Source organism: Telopea speciosissima, chromosome 10, assembly GCF_018873765.1.
Source record: "Telopea speciosissima isolate NSW1024214 ecotype Mountain lineage chromosome 10, Tspe_v1, whole genome shotgun sequence".
In the NCBI taxonomy this organism is placed as follows: Eukaryota; Viridiplantae; Streptophyta; class Magnoliopsida; order Proteales; family Proteaceae; genus Telopea; species Telopea speciosissima.
In genome coordinates, this window is record NC_057925.1 from 30,418,772 (window position 1) to 30,442,040 (window position 23,269).

General features: G+C 39.5%; 1 long non-coding RNA gene across 1 annotated transcript; it reads left to right on the forward strand.

Annotated features, from left to right (window-relative positions):
- Window positions 1-6,559: 6,559 nt before the first annotated feature.
- LOC122643987 lies at window positions 6,560-22,843 on the forward strand. Its single transcript, XR_006330208.1, has 3 exons — window positions 6,560-6,771; window positions 6,938-6,941; window positions 22,833-22,843. It is a non-coding gene; the product is annotated as an uncharacterized LOC122643987 (long non-coding RNA).
- Window positions 22,844-23,269: the final 426 nt, after the last annotated feature.

Sequence of the window (23,269 nt, forward strand, 5' to 3'; positions counted from 1 at the left end):
ACCAAACTGTCCCAAGTAGAGCCTACACCCCTAGCATAGCCTTATTTAACCATTTTAGTTCCACATGTGAAATTTTACTCCAATCTGGCACCTTTTATCAAAATGACCGTTTTGCCCTTATCATGGTTCTCGATATCCGGACCTCCCAATTTAGTCCAAAACACTTTGGATGACCTCATTTGATCATATTAAGCTTTTACATAAAGTTTCGGCCAAATCGGATAACTTTTATAAAAATGACCGTTTTGCCCCTAGCATGGTTCTTGGTATCCAAGCAACCCGATGTGACCTAAAACCATTTGGATAGCTTTATTTGGTCATATTGTCCTTACATGTAAAATTTCATGTAATTTTGGTATCATTTGGACCTTGATCGGCGTGAAACACCATTTATGTGCTTTTCTCAGTATTTGTGTCACTTTTTGGAATAATTTGGCTATAGTAGCTGAATGGAAAGTACGTGTTGTGATCTTTGCGGTAATATATGGCGCGTCAAAATCAGCCATTCAGTTTTGGAGATATTTGCATTTGAACGTGGACCTTTAAAATGGAATCTCCAAAAGGTTTATATAAAAAATAAAATAAAGAATGTGGAGCAGACTGAGTTGACCAGAATCTGGTCAACCCAGTCTGACCCGACCCAGCTGGACTGTCGGCAAGGGACAAACCTCCACCATTTAGGTTGGGCCACACCAAGCCTATCAACCATGCCCACATGCATGTGCCAGCGAAGTCAAGGAAGGCTGCACCGGCTTAGGCTGCCTAGCCACCCAGAGGTCAGCCACTTGTGCCAGCTAGCCCAACTGTCCACCAGCCTTTGATCCCTGCCGTCAATACCCCAGGGCTCATTCAGTCATTTCCTCGAATGGGTTTTTTCCTATGAATAGGAGGCCATTTGGAGGGTTTTGAGGGAGAGAGAAATCATGAGAAAATTACCTTCGTGAAGCCTGTTCTTTCCTCTTTCAACTCATGCTAGATATATCCCGAGACCATGCTCCCGTAGATATATAACATTCCATAAATACCCCTTGCTCACCACTCTTGCCATTTGGAGCAACTACATTTGGAACGGCTTTCAGAGGTTTTCGACGACTATTTACAGTCAAACAAGATTACCCAAGCTAAGCCCATGCCCTTCCACGCTTCAAGGGTATTTGTATATATTTTTATATATTTTCTTTGATTTTCTTTACATAAAGAGGATGTTTTTCAGTTACAAAAATATTAGGGTAAATTATAGATCACCTCCTGGTTTTCAATCGAAACTCAGATCACCCCCTGGTTTTTGAAAAAACTCAAATCACCCATTGATTTAGGCAAAATATCAAATTAGCCCCTGATGTTAGTTTTATGCTGTTAAGTGATTATGTCACCCAGTTAAATAAATTTAAATCCCTAAGCTACCCTTGACCAATGTTGATTTACAATTTTACCTTTTTAACTAAAAACTCTAAATTCATCCTCTTCCTCACACCTACAACTCAATCTCAAGCATAAGTTCGCTGGAAAGAAAGAAAAAAAAAAAAAAACCAAGAGGCAGCGAGGAAGAACAGACATGTTCATATTAGCGTCAGATCTTCTCAAGCTTCTCTGCCTTAATGACAGGGTTGGCCTTATCTATGGCCTCAATCCCCAGTGCCTTGAAATTGAAGGTGCAACTGTGTTGCTTCGGGTACTGGTGCATCCCGCAGAAGATGGTCCCACACCTGCACTTGAACCCAGTCAACCCAACATGCTTTTGACATGTTGAGCACCGATTCGGATGCGACACCGCCATTGGTGGTGGCAGCTGCTCCGATAGTGACTCAACGGCGGTGGCAAATGAGATAGTCAGTGGAGCCCGTCGGTCATCCTCAGTTTCCACCGTTGGTAAGGTTAGAGGGAGAGGGGAAAGACGAGAGAAAAGCAAGGAAGGGTTTCTAATTCTCGCATAGAGAGAAAAAATTTGAAAGGAAGAGAGATCAGACAAAAGAAAGAGAAGTTTTTCAATGTCTCTGTTCTGGGTCCGCTAGTAAGGTTAGGTGCCAAAATTTAATTTTCCTTTCCTACATTAAAGATTTTGGCTCATAGTTATGGAAAAATAGAGAAGGAAAGAGACGTGAGGAATTGATTTAGTTCATCTAACCCCTGTTGAAGGTGAAGAAGGGGTATAAAAGGAGACCCAATAGGTAGGGTTTTGCTTGAGAAATATTTGTTTTTTGGGAACAAAAATGGGTAGGGTTTTGCTTGAGAAATCAAAGGTTCCCCTTGAATTTCAAGCTGGTGCTGATATTAGTTATTGATCAGAGACAATTTTATTCACCTATGGTTGGGTTTCTACTTCGACATATTAGATCTTAGCAACTATTCACTCACCTGGGATAATATTTGGAGTATCAATTCACACCATCAGAAGCACCACTCGACATGGTTATTGGCCTCTTCTGGGGTATGGCTTGTAGGTAATAAAAGATCTCCAAATTTAAGCCTAAATAAAGAAAGTTTGAGAACTTAGAAATCAACCATCGGAATAGGCTGAAATTTTAAAGGGTGGTTTCCCCTTGTAAGTTCACCTCATGATGGTAATCCCTTCCCATTCTCACCCCTCCTCCTACTGCAATTAATTTCAGACTTACTTTGTCGGAGCCCTTTGCGGTGGTGGCGGTGCTGCGATCGGAGTTGCAGGAAAGGGGTGGGGTATTTTAGGTTGAAGATGATGGAAGGGTAATATTGTAAATTTAGTTTTAATGTTTTAGTACAAGGATAAAATAGTCCTTTCACACCAATAACTAACAGCACACTAACACTATTACTGTAGAGGGGGTAATCTGAGTTTTTTCAAAAACCAGGGGGTGATCTGAGTTTCGATTGAAAACTAGGGGGTGATCTATAATTTACCCAAAATATTAAAGATAATACAAGATTGATAAAATCTTGGAATTTTAGTAGATATTTTTCCCACTGTTTTTTATGTCCACTAATTTTCCTAAGCTCCAAATCATGTGTTTTGGGACACTTTTGCCCCTATGAGTATTTTGAGGTTTTGCAAGAGTGGGGCCCATAAAATAGGATTCATGCTTAGCCACTGACATGGATGTGAAGAGCATGTTTATCTTAGCATGTCACTGTTTTGGTTTCATCTGATTCGGATTTTAATATTTATTTTGTATTTTCTTTGTTCTAATCAATGTTTTTACCTTCCAAGAATACAAAAACTGTTTTTTTTTTATGATTTTCTTTACCAAGCAAGTACATGGTGTGTCCTTTGTAATGTATCATGTTATAGAGAACAATCCCTAACCGTGTGTGAGTTTGATTTGTATGTCATCCATGCCATTTCTCACCATAAGGGCATAATGGTAATTTTGTAGGTGAAAAACCCAAAAAAATGAAAAATACCAAGAAATCAAAAAAAAAATGCTTTCATGCATGACATGCTGTTTTAGAATGTGTTAGGATGTTTTCATATGCATACATGCATATTATGTGTCATAACCATGCATAAAGCTCATTCTTGCCCTTAGGGGCATTTTGGTAATTTTATCAAATGTGAACACGATGTACCATCCAGTAGCCTTATTTGGCATTTCAGTAATTTTAGGATGTTTAATGACATATCAAATGCCTGAAATTACTTGAAAGTGCATCTTCTTATATTTATACCATTTTGCCCTTTAGGGGCATTTTAGTCATTTTGTGACCGAATCATGTTTAGGGCCCTGAAAAGGTTTCTGTCACTTTATTTGCATATTTTAACTTTCATAAGCATGTTTTAAGTATAAGTTTGCATTTTCATGCACATTTATATTTTTGCCCTAACAGGGGCATTTTGGTATTTTTTACCACCTTGCATCTCCATAGCATTTTGTGTTTCTGTTGATTCATATGCATGTTGTTAATAATTTTTAGTCATGTTTTAATCTTTTCAGCATTTAAGTATGATTTCATGCCTTTGTACATATTTTGGCCCTCTAGGGGCATTTTCATAATTTTGGCCATTTCGGCTCTTAAGTAAGTTTGTATTCTAGGTAATTGTCCTTCTTCATGATATAATCATAGGATTAGGGTCTTAATCAGTTTTGTATAGTTAACCTTATTTTTACCATAGAGTTAGGTTTTCTAACTTGAATAAAACACAAAAAATTAGTTTAATTAGGTGCATAATATGTGTAACACAACAGTACACAACAAAGTTTGATCTAGGAAGACCGGCCATCAGTTAAGCGGTGTTAGGTGCCTGACACCTTCCTAGCCCGTAACTTGACACTTACCCAGAGTTTTGGGGCAGACCATCCATCAGTGGAGTTAATTTAGCGTCCCTTTTGCCAAGGAGGGGCACCATTCATGGGTCCTAGACCCTAAATCTAGGTGGCGACTCCCATTTTCCGATTTTCCCATTTTCTTTCTTTCCCTGGGTGCATGCCAGCAACCATCCATCTGCTGCACCTATAGTGGCGAGTCCACTGGGGACTGTCAGACTTCTGATTGACCATACTTTGTTGTATACTTGTTATGTTATGTATAATTGTTTGTATATATTGTGATTGTATTAATTGCATCATGCATTGTACTCGAATTGAAATCAAACAACGAGGGTACTCCCTATTGTGCCTCTACCCCCGGGGAGGTGGGGCACATCATACTAAGTACTTTGAGATCGGATGATAGCCACTTTCTGCATCACATTTGTGCACACACTCATTGTATGGAATCACTCAACCCCGTGGTTAGTCGTTGGAACCCATGTGTAGTCATGGGTAATTCGTGGCGAAGCCACATCCCTTAATATCATACCTTTGGTATATCAATGGAACCACATACCCTCAACTCGCTTTGTATATACGAGCGATAGGTATGTCGGTTCTGTCAAGGGTGACCTTTTCTGTCCTTTAGCCTACCTTATGCATGCATCATCTCCTGAACATAGACCCAATGCATAGGAGCACCACAAGTGACTGTACTTTTGTTTGCGGTCCATTCTGGAATTCCTTCACAGCCAATCCTATTGGTTTCAGTCTCTCATTTACCGACGGATGAATAAGGATTTGACTTTAAACGCTAGGGCATAAATGTTTATAACTACATCAGCGTTGGTTTTTACTTCCACCCCACAAGATTGGAACTGTAGGGTGATGCCTACTCCTCGATAACCAATCCAGTGTGGCGTAGATCTCAATCTGGTAAAGGTTCCGCATTTGTTGTCCCAGTGTTAGGGGAAGATCCGAATTTATCCAACACCTGGTTTTCGGTGATTGTCTCAAGGTAGTCTCACCTGCATGGAAATTCTTGTTTGGACCACCTTGATTGATTTATCAGGTGAGAGTTCACCCAACTTGAGTGCACTTTTCTCCAATATGCCTCTAAGTTGGTGGCACTCTCTTTTGAGCTAACTTTTGTATGTTAGAACCTTGTTGTGCTTGCTTACTGTCTATAACCGTGTTATGAAAGGAGAGTGTATTTGTTACCATCTCACCTCTTCGTCTTTTTTTCGGCACTATTTCAAATCAGAGGGAGGGGAGAGTCATTGAAATTTCACTCTTTCAACCTTTCCCACTCATTCAAGGCACCATTTCTCGTCAAAGAGAGGCCTGGGTCAGGGATTCCACTACCGGTAGACTTGTCAGAGTTCCTTCTTTGTCTCCATCAAGCGTTATATTAGAAAGTTCCAGCTGTTCAAGCAAAATGAGTGAGCATGGTGATCCCTCGTCCAGATGGGAGACGATGGAGAATAGATTAATGACCAAATTGGAATAGATGATGGTCAACATGATGGCAACTATGAGGACACAAGGGAATCCTGAGCGTACACCAGATGCTCCTATAGACGCTAGATTTTGCCACCCCCCCGTGATGATGACAGCTGGACGCGAAAGACTGGCAATGCCCTTTTAATACTCTTTCCCTTCGGAGTGACTCGGACACCCCCTATTCCACCTCGTTGCCACCCGTGGTCCCCTCGCATCCCCGAAATGACCCCACATGAGTATAGTTAGTAAATACGCGTATTATATGCATATAATACGCGAACCCAAACGTTTGGATGAAAAAAATGCCATATTGCGTATAATACTTCAGAGTCGGATAAATTCGTGTATTTTAAGGGTTGCCAATTGATACTCGAATAATACGTGTATTATACTTTTACATGTACATATAAAAAAAAAAAGGAAATTCTATCTTAACTATTAGATTAAAAGAAAGTTAAAATCTAATATAACCATTAGATAAAAAACCTAAAATCTACCCAAGTACCCAACGCTGTTCATTCCTCTTCTCTAGTGGCTGGTTCCCTTCCCGGTTCCCCTTCTCCATTCCTCTCTATCTCATCTTCCTCTTCTTGCGTTCTGCCCTGCTAGCAATTGCAGTGGTGTTTTTTGCGGTCGTCAAGCCAGCGATTGCAGCGGTGCTTAAGGTATTTTCCTAAAACCTTTTTCCCTCCTTTATTCTTCTAAAACAACTATGAGACACGCATGTAGTTGTGTGGTTTGGGCTTGAGTTTATCAGGGATGTTTTCTCCCATCATGTGGAGGGTGCAAACTTAGTCCTTGTGGGGTGGTGTTTGAGGTTGAGTAGTTGAATCAGAGCTTGGATTAATAGTGATGGGATCTTCTTACGTGTTTCTGTTGATTTGATTTCTGGAATTGGAGATAATGGGTTGTTTTGGAAAGAAGAAGGTAAGAAGCTTGACCTGAACATCAAGAGGAGGAAAGCAAGGAAGAAACCAAAGATGAGAAGCTTGACCTGAATAGGCAATTGAGTTGCAGATCCCATTTTTGAACTGTGTTCGAATTGGTTTCCTAAGCATATTTTCCAGTTTGGGTTGGGATTGGAAGTAAAGAGAAGGGGAGAAATTTCTTGGGACTCAAAGTCAGGGTATAGGTGATGGGTGAGACAATTGTTGAGACTCTCCCTTAGCCGTTATAGTGTCTTAACTCCTAATTGAGAGAAGCACAATCAGGGTTGTGCTCCTTTGGTTAAATTAATTGGATTGGAATCTTTGGATAACAACTAAGTGTCTTGTCTCTAAATCTTTGGAATATTAGAATCTTATCTAACCTTCATTATTTTATCATACTGTTATTTTTTGGACTTTAACAGGGATATAAGCAATATTCATTTCAATCATCCCTTTTGATTGGCCATTCTAATCCCTACAATAAAGAATGTGATGAATCTAGGCTTGTTAACCAATCAAACTATATATTTAGGCACATTAGTAAATGCTAATATTGTGTTTCTTAGGTGTACATGTCTATTGCATAGTGAATATATGCCCGTATTTTTGCTCCCAGATTTTTACAGAGCAACCATATTATACACGTATTAAACATGTACCGTATTATTGCTGTAGCATTTTATTGCGTCGGATTTTTGAAAAAGTATTATTGCCATATAGTCCATTTGACTGCCGTACGTATTCATTCCTGTATTGTTGCCGTTCCCAAACTTACTAACTATGTCATGATGCCCTCGCTTGAAGCCCTGACCCAACAGCATCGCGCGAGGCCATGGCACTGCACGGCAGCACTATGCCTGACTACAGCATTGCATGGCAACACCGCGCCTGGCGGCAACACTGCGTCTAGCGGTGGCACTGCACCGGTGGTGGTATAGCACGACAGCGCCGTGCCCGACAGCGGTGCCGTGCCCAGTCGCGATGCCGTGTGGCAGCGCCATGCACCACCCCGGCGCCTTTGGGTACCCAAATTGAAATTTTTTTTATTTCCGATGGCGCTGCAGGATTGGCCGCGATGCCGCCAGACGGTAATTTTTCCTATAAATACCGCCCACCCGTCATTTCAACAAGTTCCAAGTTGAGGAGAGGGGGGACCCCTAGAGTTCCAATTTTCAGTTTTTTTCCCCCTTTTTTCCTAGTTTTGGGGTCCTGCTCCAGTCCGATTTTGAGCTTTCGAGCCTCGTCTCCCTGTCCGAAGCCCGGGTCCCCGGACCCGCCTTTCGTAACCCCTTTTTGCCCAAAACCTCGAAGCCTCCCATGGCCTAGTCACCCTGCACGATGTCCTAATCCCTAGTTTTCAAAGCCTTTCGATGTCGTTATTCTGTCTGAGGTCCCAGTACCCGACATCCATGCGACGTTATTCTGCCTGATATCCAAGAAGCCTAATTTTTGAAGCATTCCTACATCGTTATTCTATTCGAGCTCTCAGTACCCGACACCTGTATGCCATTACGCTGCTCGACATCCAGGTAATTACTCTCTAGAGATTTTTCGATGCCGTTATACTGCCTGATATCCAGGAAATTACTTTCTGACGCTGTTACTTTGTCCGACAAAGGACAAAGTCAATCTTTTGCCTCCACCTGAGCTGGGGGCGTGATCCTTCCCATATAATTGCATTGGTTTAAAGCATACAAGTATTTAATCTGTTCATCGCACTTTAATTCTGTAACAATGTAGACTATTAAATTATGTTTGTGTAGTGTACAATAGTTAATTTAATTAAGCAGTTTGTCCATCATTTTAGCTATACATGTAGAAGTAGGTCATTTATAAAGGAGGACTATTTGAAAACCAGCATCTAGTAGAAAGACCGGTTTACCCAAGCGAGGAGGGTGCTGTTTGAGTTAAAATAAAACCGCAAGCATACGGGTCAATCGTAACTACGGGTCGAACACGAGGAGATATACTCCACTCTATTTAACTAACTTAAAAGTAATGCAAAGTGAACCAAAATTAATTAAAGCACTAAATTAAACTAACGGATCCTAACTCACAAGCATCTAACCAATCAACTAACACAAATTGGAAGGAATAAAGGAATAAAAGAAACCTATCAAACTAATGCAAATTAGAAGTAATAAAAACGTAGCCACACATCCACATCCACATAAACAAAATAACCACATAAAAGAAAAATAAAAGAAATAGAGGGAGAAGAAGAAGAAGAAAGAGAGAATGAGATAGAGGAGAGGGAGAATGAGATTGAGAGTTTAGAGAATGTGAACCTAGATGTGCTTGAACCTGATTAATTGAAGAAGCTTGAATGAATACTTGCATGAACTTACCATGACTTCCTCTTCTAAATCTCCAAGTCTTGTCATCAACATAGGAGCTTAGACTAGGAGGCTTTAAACTAGAACTATTACAACCATATTGAAGACATTAAAGCATAAACTAAACCTATTACAACCATTAAATTAGACTTATGAAATCAAAACTAAGAACTAGAAAGCCGAAAATCATAATTTAGAAAGAGAAGAAGAGAAGAAATTGCACTAAGAGAATGAACTCAAAATTTGCACTAAAAATAACTTAAAAAAAATTGAAATAGAACTAACTAGTTACAACCCAAAGGGCAAGGGGTATTTATAGGGGGAAGGGAGAAGAGGGAAGAGGGAAGAGGGAAGTGGTAGGAGAAGTATTCCCTAAGAAAAGAGAATATTCTCTTCTCCTTCCTCCTTTACAATGCCTTGAATCCCAAGAAAAAATAAAAAAAATAGAAAGAGGGAGAGAAGAGAATATTGTTTACATAAACCTTATATTTCTAGAAAAGTAAATTTCTAATTTTAACTTGTGCTTCATTTTCTTTGTAGATATCTTCTCCAAGCAATAAGATCAAAGCATCTTTGACTTTTCAACCCTCGATAGATGAGAAAATATCATTCAAAATAAATCTATCCCAAGTAGACTTTCAAAAATGCCCTTGAAAAGTTGGAGGAGAGAGAGAGAGAATGATGACTAGGATTTCCACTCAACAAATGATAAAATCCCCAATGTGTCCTCCAAAAATCGTGGGGCATTGGATGCAGCCCAATAAAAATCGTGGACACCTTGTGGGCCTTCAAAACTGTGGAATCTAGTGGTAGTGTGGGTCCCTTCATGTGGGTAGCAGTCATTCTCTCTCTTTAAGAATGCAAAATTGCCAAAACGACCCTGTACTTGCAGTAGATCTCCACCATTACTTAGAAATATCTTCTATAATGTCAAAAATGTCCTTGGGCAGTGGTAGAATGACTATGGGCTTGCACTACAGCTCCTTTCTGACCCATTATCCTTTCTTGGGCTGAAAAAAATAATCAACTACATGGAGGCCTAAACGGATGCGTACTTGCATTCCGTCATGTCCATCTTGCTCCAAATTTGGTCCTCTTTACAGCCATGGAAAGAAAAATGATAACTTTATGTGTAAATTGGGACATGTAGCTCCCGATAGTCCAAAATAGCCCAAAACCTGAAAAGCACAAGAAAGCACCAAAGTAACTCTGTCCAATGTGGTAAAATGTATGCTATATGCCCTAAGATTTCACACATAAATGTGCTCATCAAATTCCCCCACACTTGAACAGTACTTGTCCTCAAGTAAAGTAAAATAAAAACTAACCTAAAATGCAAAAATCCTAACTCACTTTCGTGGGAATCACGGTTGCACTTAGCATGTGCAACAAACCTTTAAACCCCTAGGTTACCCCTAGTAGACGAGTTATGTCTCGTGGGTGTTTGCAGTGAATATACATCCAAAATTCAATAAATCAAAAAGAATGATGTAAACCTTTCTCATGGCATAAGTAAGATAGTGCACACAATCTCAAAGAAATACTCAACTAAAGATTAAGGAGCCAAAGGTTCCCCCACACTTGAATTTTATCACTCCACATCAATTCAAACAACTAGCATATACCAAGATTAAGGGATCTCCTCATATCTTCTGAACACTACTTAACTTCAAGTAAACCACTCATAGCATCGATGGAACCAAAGACTTAGGCATTGAGTATTTTTTACCACACTTTCTTTTCAGGTATTAAGGCAAAAGCTTTTCTTTCACAACAGTAAACTCTATTTCTGCTCCACTACTGTTCTCTGAATGACATGGTGGATCATACACCAGACACCCAAATACTTGGTACCTTCGCTTTTTGCATATATCCATAAAGACTTTGAGACATTGATGCAAGAGTTTTTTTAGTTTCCTTCTAAGGAATTTCGATCAAGTCACCCTGCTTCATGAGGCACAGTGCCCTATCTAGTCCCAAGGAATTCCACTTTCTTTCTGTTTCTCTTTTTTTTTTTCATTCACTTTCATGTCTTGCCTTGCCACAAACAAATTGGTCTCAACTACTAGCCAAAAGATCAAAGGGCCAAATAAAATAAATAGAGTAATCTAGCCATCAAATGAAGTAGCACTCATATTTTCCAACTTAATCCCTCTCATCGGATACAAACCAACTATCATCCTTGAAAAGGGATTTTTTATTATTTCGCATGCTAGGACACCTTCCCTCTTTCTCTCACTTCGAAATCAAAGAAACATATGCACAAAATCAAACTATCACCACAATCAAAAGTCATAAAATTCACCAATTAAAGTTCGACACACACCCCCACACTTAATTCATGCAATGTCCTCAATGCATGCAGAAAAGAAGAATAAGGACAAGGGATGTGATGAGGGGTCTTACCAGATATAATTAATAAAGAGGATCATGAAGAGTCCTGACCTCTACAAGAAATACTAGGGGCACCAACATAAATCTCAATCCATGGCCTATAAATGTCAAAAGAGCTTCAGAACCAAAAAATACTCGACCATGAATTTTAGTAAAGCAAGAAATAATATGGAAGTTAAGCACACATGAGTAATACCCAACAGAAAAATCTATCCACATGAGACAGTGGAAAATGAAGGCATTAAAACTCAGGCTATAAATCTGTCCTTTCTCTCTCAAGGTTAATACAGAATGCATGTTATTATCGTAAAAACCAACCAGGAAGGGATCGCAGTAAGCATCAAAAGGATCATGAATATTACTAACCTCATCAAGATAATCATAAAAAATGGGTGGTTTACTCAAATCAATCCTAGTAATAAAACTATCCTCCCCTTGCATAACTTGGTTTTCCAAATCAGGATCACAATAATATGCTTAGGGAACATCATGACTAACATTGTCCTCAATAAAATCATCAAACCTAGGAGGTTTGGACCAATCAACATATGGGTCAATCATGGGGGAATCAAATATGAAGGGTTGAGGAATGGAGGTGGATATGGGTCCAAGGGGCTCCAATGGTGGTTGGATGCTCCAAACCTCGAATAAGGTGGTGTCATCAATACCTTCCAATTCCTCCGTACAACCCTGAAATCCCGAGCCAAAATAAATAAAAAAAAGTCTCATCATCTGGGAATTCCTGAAGCACATGTACCTCTTCATCCATATCAGGCTGCCTGCCCAACCTGAACATATTAAAATCCACCGAGGTATTGCCAAAAGAGAGCTTCATAAGACCATTCCTGCAATTGATTAAAGCATTACTGGTAGCAAAGAAATGTCTACCCAGAATAATAGGGATTTGATCTTTGAAGTTGGCAGTAGGTTGGGTATCTAAAACAATAAAATCCACAGAAAAAATAAATTCCCCAACCTTCAACAGGACATCCTCAATCATTCCCTTAAGAACTTTAACCGACCGATCTGCAAGCTGATGAGTGATTTTGGTGGGTTTCAGCTCTCCCAATCCCAACTGTTGGTAGACATGGTAAGGTAAAAGGTTTACACTTGCACCAAGGTCCAATAAGGCATGATCAATGGTGGTGGTGCCTATAGTGCAAGAGATGGTGGGGCTTCCAGGATCTTTATGCTTGCCTGCTACTGGCTGTGAGATGAGAGAACTAATGTTAGCAGCCAAGAATACCTTTTTGGGCACATTGGTGGTTTGCTTTTGGGTGCATAAGTCTTTGAGGACTTTAGCATAAGCGGAGACCTGGGCTATGACATCCAGTAAAGAAATATTCACCTGAATCTGTTTAAAAATATCCAAAATTTTCTCCACAAAAGGAGACTTCTTGCTAACCAACCTATTTAGGAAAGGGGCAGGAGGGGTATAAACTCTGTCAAGGGTGGTCGTTTTCTCTTTCTCAACAGAATCATCTTTGGTTTCCTCAACCAAATCATCTAGAATCTCTTTAGGTTCATCAGATGAACCAGGAACAATAGGCACTTCAATGGCCTCATCAGAAGGGGGAGAATTAACAGGAGTATAAGATGGTAAAGACTGAGGTGTATTAGCCTGTTGATACTCACGGTCACTCCGTAAAACATATATTGCATTTACCTAACTGGAAGGCCCTTGATGCTGTTGGCCTTGTACAACATTGAGTGGAGGAGCTTGGGTACTTTGCTGAATATGAACCTGATGCCTAGGATTTGACTCAGGTTGGCTCACTTCCCTATTTCCCTCTCATGTACAATGGTGACAAGCTGGGTGAGCTGTCTCTCTATATTGTTTTGACCTGTCGTGAGAAAGGCTATTTTGTTTTCCATCTCACTCATTCTTGTTGCCTCACCTGTATTGATAAACCCTGGGGGTGGCTGATAAGGAGCAAGGAGAGGTGGTCTAGCAGAATTAATAGAAGGTCCTAAATGAAGATGAGGGGGGAAGGGGTTAGGAGACATCCCTTGGTTTTGTGATGCAAAGTTGGGCCTTTGGACACCAAGCTGACCTTGATGGTTAAAGTTGGATGGGCCTGCTTGGTTCCCTTAATTCCAGGAGAAATTTGGATGATTTCTTCATCCTGGATTGTAAGTGTTACTATATGGATCATTTTGGTAGAGCACTTACATTCGCAGTGTTGGAATTACCTACAAAGGTATTGGGGTATTCCTCCAAAAGATGTCCAGGGGTATGGCACCAACTGCATATTGACACATGGTTGACCTGGTTAACTGGTATAGGTTCTTTAGGCATTAAGGACTCCAACCTTTTGATGAGGCTGTCAAGTTTGGCCTCTTTGGCTGGAATACCTTCAATGAGATACCCTTTAGTGGTCCTTTCAGCCTCTTGGGAAGATTCCCACTCCCTAGTCTTTTCAGCTAAGTTGGTCAAGAATGTCCAAATATCATTCTCATCAGAAAAAGAGGTAAAGCCTGCAGGACACATAGATTCTAAAAGCTGCTTGGTCTGAAAGTCTATACCCTCATAAATAATTTGGCAAAGCTACCACAAATCAATACCATGGTGAGGGCATTCTAAAAGGAGGTCCTTGAATCTCTCTATGAACTTAGAGAAGGACTCATGTGATTTTTGCCTAAATTGGAGTATGTTACTCTTGAGTTTATTGGTTTTATGAAGAGGGAAAAATTTTCTCAAGAAGACAATAGTGAACTCATCCCATGTAGTAATGGAATTAGTTGGCAGTCCATAGAGCCACTTCTTGGCCTGGTCTTTTAGGGCAAAGTTTATAAACCAAAGCCTAACTGCATCATCAGTTAAATTCTGGACCTTAATTAGAACACAGACCTCCTCAAATTCTCCAAGGAAGAGATATGCATCCTCATTAGCCATCCCATGGAAATGGGGTAGCATGCTGATGAAGTTGGTCTTAAGTTTATAGTTATTCCTTGTATCAACAGGCAGATTAATGCATAAGGGCTGTGTAGCCCTAGTAGGGTAGAACCTATCCTTAAGAGTCTTGGGGTTGTTGGTCACCCATGGTGAAAAATGGGGTCAAAGGTGGTAGAGAAGATGGTCTTCTAATAAGACGATTACTTGAATCATGAGTCCACACCTTAGCCACGTAAACAGATATGAGGTCTCCTTTAGAAAAAAAAATTAAAGAAGAATAAAAGACTAAAAAACAAATACTAAAAACAAGAGGGAGCCCAAGGTAGATAGTGCATCTATCCCTCAAAAATTGAAACAATGGTTCAAAAGCTGCAAGGATGCCATATAGGTTGATAACAAGGGAACCTGTATAGTCTTCTATAGCCACCTACGTGCTACTCCAAGTGGATTCTGATGTAGAGTGGAGGTCTGCTATACGTTTATGTTTCCAACGCTCTCACTATGTCACTTTCCTGTTATCAAGAGTGGTCACCTCCAAAGATTAGTCGCATGCCAATCCACCCAACCAAGTCAAGATGTAGCGTCATAGGTAACTTAATACCATGAGGGACACCAAAAGATTGAGGGTTGAAGCATATGAAGGACTTTAGATTGGGCATACACTATTTGAAACAGAAGAGAAACAAGAAGAGGTTTTCAAAAACTGATTTTTTTTTTCTAAAAAAGAAGAGAAAATAATAAACTAAAACAATTCAAACTACTTAAAAATCAGAAAAAATAAAATGGACTATAATCTCATCGGCAACGGCGCCAAAAACTTGTTTGAGTTAAAAAAAAACCGTAAGCGTACAGGTCAATCGTAGTTACGGGTTGAACACGAGGAGATATACGCCACTCTATTTAACTAATTTAAAAGTAATGCAAAGTGAACCAAAATTAATTAAAGCACTAAATTAAACTAATGACAATTAAACTAACGGATCCTAACTCACAAGCATCTAACCTATCAACTAACGCAAATTGGAAGGAATAAAGGAATAAAAGAAACCTATCAAACTAATGCAAATTGGAAGTAATAAAAACGCAGTCACACATCCACATCCACATAAACAAAATAACCACATAAAAGAAAAATAAAAGAAATAGAGGGAGAAGAAGAAGAAGAAAGAGAGAATGAGATAGAGGAGAGGGAGAGTGAGACTGAGAGTTTAGAGAATGCGAACCTAGATGTGCTTGAACCGGATTAATTGAAGAAACTTGAATGAATACTTGCATGAACTTACCATGGCTTCCTCTTATAAATCTCCAAGTCTTGTCATCAACATAGGAGCTTAGACTAGGAGGCTTTAAACTAGAACTATTATAACCATATTGAAGACATTAAAGCATGAACTAAACCCATTACAACCATTAAACTAGACTTATGAAATCAAAACTAAGAATTAGAAAGCCAAAAATCATAATTTAGAAAGAGAAGATGAGAAGAAATTGCACTAAGAGAATGAACTCAAAATTTGCTCTAAAAATAACTTAAAAAAAAACTGAACTAGAACTAACTTGTTACAACCCAAAGGGCAAGGGGTATTTATAGGGGGAAGGGAGAAGAGGGAAGAGGGAAGAGGGAAGTGGTAGGAGAAATATTCCCTAAGAAAAGAGAATATTCTCTTCTCCTTCCTCCATTACAATATCTTGAATCCCAAGAAAAAATAAAAAAAATAGAAAGAGGGAGAGAAGAGAATATTGTTTACATAAACCTTCTAAATTTCTAATTCTAACTTGTGCTTCTTTTTCTTTGTAGACATCTTCTCCAAGCAATAAGATCAAAGCATCTTTGACTTTTCAACCTTCCATAGATGAGAAAATATCTTTCAAAATAAATCTATCCCAAATAGACTTCCAAAAATGCCCTTGAAAAGTTGGAGGAGAGAGAGAGGGTGATGACTAGGATTTCCACTCAACAAATGATAAAATCCCCAATGTGTTCTCTAAAAATCGTGGGGCATTGGATGCAGCCTAATAAAAATCATGGACACCTTGTGGGCCTTCAAAACTATGGAATCTAGTGGCAGTGTGGGTCCCTCCATGTGGGTAGCAGTCCTTCTCTTTCTTCAAGAATGCAAAATTATCAAAATGGCCCTGTACTTGTCGTAGATCTCCACCATTACTTAGAAATATCTTCTATAATGTCAAAAATGTCCTTGGGCAGTGGTAGAATGACTGTGGGCTTGCATTACAGCTCCTTTCTGACCCATTTATCTTTCTTGGGCTGAAAAGAATAATCAACTGCATGGAGGCCTAAGCGAATGCGTACTTGCGTTCTGTCACATCCATCTTGCTCCAAATTTGGTCCTCTTTACAGCCATGGAAAGAAAAATGATAACTTTACGTGTAAATTGGGACATACAGCTCCCGATAGTCCAGAATAACCCAAAACCTAAAAAGCACAAGAAAACACCAAAGTAACTCTGTCCAATGTGGTAAAATGTATGCTATATGCCCTAAGATTTCACACATAAATGTGCTCATCAGGTGCCTAACACCTTCCCACTCTCATAACCTGACCACTTACCAATGAATCCTAGGCCCTAATCCTAGGTGGCGACTCCATTTCATTTAATTGTATGACCCCCATCCCTTGATAAATCATGAACTTTGAGAAGACGCGTTCCTTCTCTCTTCAACTGAGGAGTATAACCCAAACCCCATCCGAACTAAGCGCCCCAAAGAGGAAACATGGGGGCGTGGTTCCAAAAATTGATCCTCATAGTGGCGACTTCATTGGGGATGATGATGGTCAAACTTTCAATACTAGATGCTACTGTTGAATGCAAGAATATTCTTCCTTCTGCATTATCGATTGATAACATGTTCGGCTAACCCCCTTTGTGTACGAACTGCATCATGCATCGTGTTCAAAGTGAAGTCAAACGACGAGGGTACTCCGTGTTGTGCCTCTACCCCCGGGGAGGTGGGGCACATCATACTAAGTACTCTGAGATCGGATGATACCCGCTTTCGCCACTATCATGCACACACAACACTGCATAGAAACACACAGCCCCATGGTTAGTCGTTGGACCCCATATGTAGATATGGGTAATTCGTAGCAAAGCCACAACACTTGATATTTACTATACGAGTTTAGAATCACCGACGAGGTTATTCACTAGTGTGTCGTGGGGTACTTCGCTACTAAAAAAGGGCACTAGTTTGATTACTCTGAGATCATGTGACCTACTCTCCAGGTATATTAAAAGCACCACGTACTGACAATTCATGACCACGAGCGATAGGTATATCGATTTATCAAGGGTGACCTTTTTCTGTCCTATCAGCCTACCCTTTGCATCCATCATGTAGGAAATTAGACCATATATGATTAGGATACGCCACAAACTAACGTAGCAACCCTTCAAGGCTGAAAACAAGGTTCTTGGCAGTATATCCTTCTTAATGTAGTTTAATCGTCATATGAAAGAGCTTCATTGGCCCCTCAGATGTCCCTCGATAGTCCCTCGATGAAAGCAACATAATCGTCTGGGATGGTGTATCAAAAAAAGAATGTAGCCTCGATAGTCCCTTGAAAAATGGTACACCACCCAGGACATTATGCTAATAATGGAGCTCTGGTTATCCCAAAATGGAAGGTACTCTACATTAACTGAGGATAGATTGTTGGGAGACTCTCGGGAAAGCTTCTTCGTGATGATCCTAATTCGATCTCTGGGAGCCATCGAATAAGGGAGGATTTATGGCAAGAAGTGGAGTGAAGAGGTCTGAAACGGATCGTTACGCTACCCGACTACTATTTGTGTATATATGTCTGTACATTTGCTTTGTAAACAAGAACATAGATATGTATACATACATATATAAAGAAATTTAAAAAAAAAAGATAAAAAATAAAAAAAATGATAATTTATTTCTCACACAAAATCTTAAAGCAATCTTTTGCCCTTGGAAGGCACAATTCCGTGACGAAAGAACCCTTTGTTGCCCGCTTGGGACCATCAGACCGGCTGATTAACTCGGGCCCACCACCACCAGTCTCCATCCCCTTTGTTTGTTAAGAAATAATACCGCAAGTGTACTGGTCAACCATAGCTATAGGTCGAACACAAGGAGATAAGCCACTTTATCGTACTTATTAACGTAACATGAAAGTGAACCAAATTAAGATGATTAAACTAAACTAACGCTCCTAACACATGCATCTAACGATTCCAATGACCTAACCATTCATCATCTAACCAACCAAAATCTAAGGCGGAATACAAGATTGACGGATTAAAATTACCACATCCACACACATACAAAGAACATAAATCCAAAAGCAAAGAGATAAAACCCTAAAATTGCTTGAACCGAACTTGATAAGGCTTCCTCTACCAAGCTTTAATTCACATCTACCAAATCTGAAAAAAATAAAAATCTAATCATAAGACACGAAGATGAGAGTAAACAGAAATAAAATCCCAACCAAATGAAAGAAATAAAGAGAATGAGAATGAGAGTAAAAGAAATAAAGAGGATGAGAATGAAAGAAAGAAAGAAAAATAGGATTGATTACTCCCTTTTACCAAACTTGTAATTGTTGATAATGATTATATTGATTGAGCATTGAATGAATGTTGTTAATGAAGCCTATATTGCTTGAATTAACTTGCATACCTTCTCCGAATCTCTAAATTCCTCTCACAAGAACTAGAAACCTAGAACTAGAAGGTTTAAAACAAAAACTACACCTAGAGATTGAAGAACTTACAACCAAAATTGAAGAACAATATTTGAATTAAAATTGCATAAAAGAAATTACAACCATTGAAATAAAAATTTAGACAAGTAGAACTAGAAAACTAGAAGCCAAAAAATATGAAAAAAAAACTAGAATTCTGAATACCGCCTAACACCCATACCCACATGTATTTATAGGGAAAGGAGAAGGAAGAGAGCGGAGGAGAGAGAGGCCTCCACGTTTTTGAGTGGGCCCCACCTCCAAAATTTGTTGGAGGTGGTGTTGCTCACTCAATCTTTGATTTTTATCCTTTCTTCCTTTTACATCAAAACTTGATTCCCAAGAAAAAAGAAGAAAATAGTAAGTAAAATATTCAAGTTCCTAGTTTAATACACCTTCTATTTTCTAATTTGAAAGCTTTCTAATTTGACTCTTGAGCATAGATTCTACTCTCATGTGTTTCCTTTTTCTTGCAGGTTTCTTCTCCAAGTAATGTGAATAAGGCTCCCTCAATCTTTGACTTTTCAACTTCCCAAGTATAAGAGAATATTTCCCACAAAATATCCACCACTTGTTAAATCCCCATAGTGCCTTTGGAAATTCGGTGGAGAGAGAGAGAGAGAGAGAGTGCCATGTGGTCTTCCTTCTTCAAAAATTAAATTGATGCCCATTCTACCCCTTCAAAAATTGTGGACCATGGGGTCCTCTTTGAAAAACATGGAGCATAGTGAGGGAGTTCCAAAAAATGCAGAAAGGGAATGTTTTGCTTGAGAGAATCTCAACCCTTGATCATGATTGTCTTCTTTGATGCCACATATATCCCTGGGAAATCACAGACTGGGCTAAGCTTGTGTTCCAGCTCAATACTGGCCCATTTTTCTTTTTTGGCCCAAAAAGAATAATTGCTTGCATGATGGCCTAAAAAAATGCATACTTGACATGCAAGTGGTCCACCTTGCTCAGAACTCAGCCCTCTTCACAACCATGGAAAGAAACATGGTGACTTTACGTGTAGAATAGGAGATACAACTCCTGATAGCCCAAAATAGCATAAAATGACCTAAAACCTAAAAAACACAGAAAAATACTCGAGTAACTCTGTTCAATGTGGTAAAATGCATGCTTTATGCCCTAAGATTTCACACATAAATGTGCTCATCAGATTCCCCCATACTTGAACTTTGTTTGTCCTCAAGCAAACAAAACAAAAACTAACCTAGAATACAAAAATCCTAACTCACTTTCGTAGGAATCACGGTTGTACTTAGAACGTGCAGCAAGCCTTTAAACCCCTAGGTTACCCCTAGTGGATGAGTTTTGTCTCGTGGGTGTTTGCAGTGATTGTACACCCAAAATTCAATAAGTCCAAAAATGTTGCAAATTCTAATTCTGGCATAAAGTAGGATAGTGCACACAATATCTAAAAATGCTCAACTAAAGATCGAGGAGTCAAAAATTTCCCCACACTTGAATTTTATTACCCCACATCAATTTAAGCAACAAACATGTGTCAAGATTAAGGGATCTCCTCATATCTTCTGAACACTACTCACCTTCAGGTAAACTACTCATAGCATCGAGTAGTTTACCATACTTTTCCTTTCAGGCATTAAGGCAATAAATTTTCTTCCTCTTCAAATAGTGAACTCTATTTCTACTCCACTACTGTTCCCTAAATGACATGGTGGAGCATACACCAGACACCCAAGTACTTGGTAGCTTCGCTTTTTGCATACATCTATAAAGACGTTGATGCTAGAGTTTTTTTTTTTTTTTTTCTTTTAGAAGTTTCCTTCCAACGAATTTCGAACAAGTCACCCTGCTTCCTGAGGCACCAGTGCCCTGTCTAGTTCCAAGAAATTCCATTTTCCTTTCTACATTTTTTTTCTTCTTTTTTTTTTTTCACTTTCATGCCTTGCCACAAATTGGTCTCAGCTACTAGCCAAAAGATAAAAGGGTCCATAAAACACACAGAGGAATCTAGCCATCAAATGAAATGATGCTCATATTTTGTAACTCAGTCCCCATCACCAGATACGTACTAATTATCGTCCTTAAAAAGTGATTTTTTTATTATTTCGCATGCTAATAAGACACCTAAGTCTCTCTTTCTCTTGCTTCGCAATCAAAGAAATGTATGCACGAAACTACCACCACAATCACAATTCACCAATTAAGTTCACACCCCCACACTTAACTCATGCAGTGTCCTCAATGCATGCAGAAAATAAAGTATAAGGACAAGTGAGGGTAGACATACCAGGAGATCAATCATCAAGGTAAAGAGGCTCATGGAGATCCATGACTTCTTCCACAACAGGAACGGGCATCTCAATGTATGGCTTCAAATATTGGTCATTCACTTTAAAAGTAGCGCTTGTACTTGGATTGATAATGTCAACAACCCCATGAGGAAAAATAATTTTAACAATATAAGGACCATCCCATCTAGAGCGCAACTTACCCAGAAAATATGTAAGCGAGAGTTGTACAACAACACTTTCTGACCTACCTCAAAAGATTTTCTCAAAATTTGCATATCGTGGAAGGCCTTGGTTTTTGTCTTGTAAATCCGAGCATTCTCATATGCATCATTTCTTAGCTCTTCCAACTCAGATAGTTGGAGTTTTCTATGCCCTCCAGCTTCAGATAGATCCAGATTCAATTTTTGTATGGTCCACCAAGCCTTGTGCTCAAGTTCCACTGGTGGGTGACACACTTTCCCGTACACAAGATGGTAGGGGGATTGACCGAGATCGATCTTGTAAGCAGTCCTAAATGCCCACAGGGCATCTACTAGACGGGTCGACCAATCCTTGCGGTTGGGGCTCACCGTTTTCTCTAGAATCTATTTGATCTATCTATTTGAGACCTCCACCTAGCCACTCATTTACGGATGGTAAGGAGTCGGAAGCTTATGGGTGATCCCATATTTTCGCATCAAGGCCTCGAAAGGCCTATTATAGAAGTGCTTACCTCTATCACTTATGATCGCTCGAGGAGTGCCGAAGCGGGATAAGATTTTTTCCTTAAAAAATTGGACCACCACTTGTGGTCGTTGGATTTACAGGCGATGACCTCTATCCATTTTGACACGTACACAGCCAACAGAATGTATAAATTCCCATAAGAAATGGGAAATGGTCCCATAAAGTTAATATCCCAAACATAAAAAATTTTCACAATAGGAATAGGATTTAGGGGTATCATGTTTCTCTTGGAGAGACGCCCTAAGGATTAGCATGAAGAACACGCCTTACAGTAATTAAAAGCGTCCTTAAAAAGACTAGGCCAATAGAATCCGCACTGTAAAACCTTGGTCGCTGTCTTATTGGGCCCAAAATGGCCTCCACAAGCCTGATCATGCAAAAAGATAGGATAGACTGCTGCTCATGATCAAGAACATACCTCTAGATGACTTGATCCAGACATGTCTTAAAAAGATAAAGATTGTCCCAGAAGAAATATTTAACTTGAGAAAAGAAACAATTCATATCTTGGGTGGACCAATGTGCAGGTGTCACACCCGTAATGAGATAATTAACAATGTCTGCGAACCAAGGTTCACTAGACACTGCCATCAGATACTTATCAGGAAAGTTCTCGTTGACTGGAGAATCATCAGTCAAGGAGTTTGACAGCTAGGATAGATGGTCTGTAACCAGATTTTCACTACCCTTCTTATCCCTAATTTTAAGATCAAATTCTTGCTACAAGAGGACCCACCTAATGAGGTGAGCCTTGGCATCTATCTTCTGCACAAGATATTTGATAGCTACATGGTCTGTGTACACAAGGACATGCGAGCCTATCAAGTAGGGTTGGAACTTCTCTAATGCAAATACAACAGCTAGAAATTCTTTTTTAGTAGTGGTATAATTAAGTTGTGCATCATTTAGAGTCCTACTTGCATAATAAATGACATTGGGCAGTTTATTGATTCTCTACCCTAGGACAGCCTCTATAGCAAAATCAGAGGCGTCACACATAAGCTCGAACGACTTTGTTGATGTCGGAGCTTGAATAATGGGTGCTGAGATCAACTCTTTTTTTAATTGCTCAAAGCTCTTATGACACTCAGGGGAGAAATCAAAGGGGTGGTTCTTTGCCAACAAGGTAATTAGAGGTCTAGCTATCTGACTAAAGTCCTTAATGAATCTTCTATAGAAGCTAGCATGACCCAGAAAAGATCTAATATCCTTCACTCTTGGATGGTGGTAAATTGACAACAAGGTCCACCTTAGATCTATCAA